Here is a 256-nt window from a genome sequence, read left to right as displayed (position 1 = left end):
TTCATTAGGTCTCATTTGTTAATTTTTGTTTTTATTTCCATTTCCCTAGGAGGTGGGTCAAAAAGGATCTTGCTGTAATTTATGACATAGAGTTTTCTGCCTATGTTTTTTCTCTAGGAGTTTGATAGTTTCTGGCCTTACATTTCGGCCTTTAACCCATTTTGAGCTTATTTTTGTTTGTGGTGTTAGGGAGTGATCTAATCTCATACTTTTACATGTACCTGTCCAGTTTCCCCAGCACCACTTATTGAAGAGG

The sequence above is a fragment of the Neophocaena asiaeorientalis genome, unplaced genomic scaffold (assembly GCF_003031525.2).
Source record: "Neophocaena asiaeorientalis asiaeorientalis breed wild unplaced genomic scaffold, Neophocaena_asiaeorientalis_V1.1 scaffold15, whole genome shotgun sequence".
Classification (NCBI taxonomy): Eukaryota; Metazoa; Chordata; class Mammalia; order Artiodactyla; family Phocoenidae; genus Neophocaena; species Neophocaena asiaeorientalis.
The sequence above is the reverse complement of the archived record's forward strand: the minus strand, read 5'-3'. Positions refer to the sequence as shown.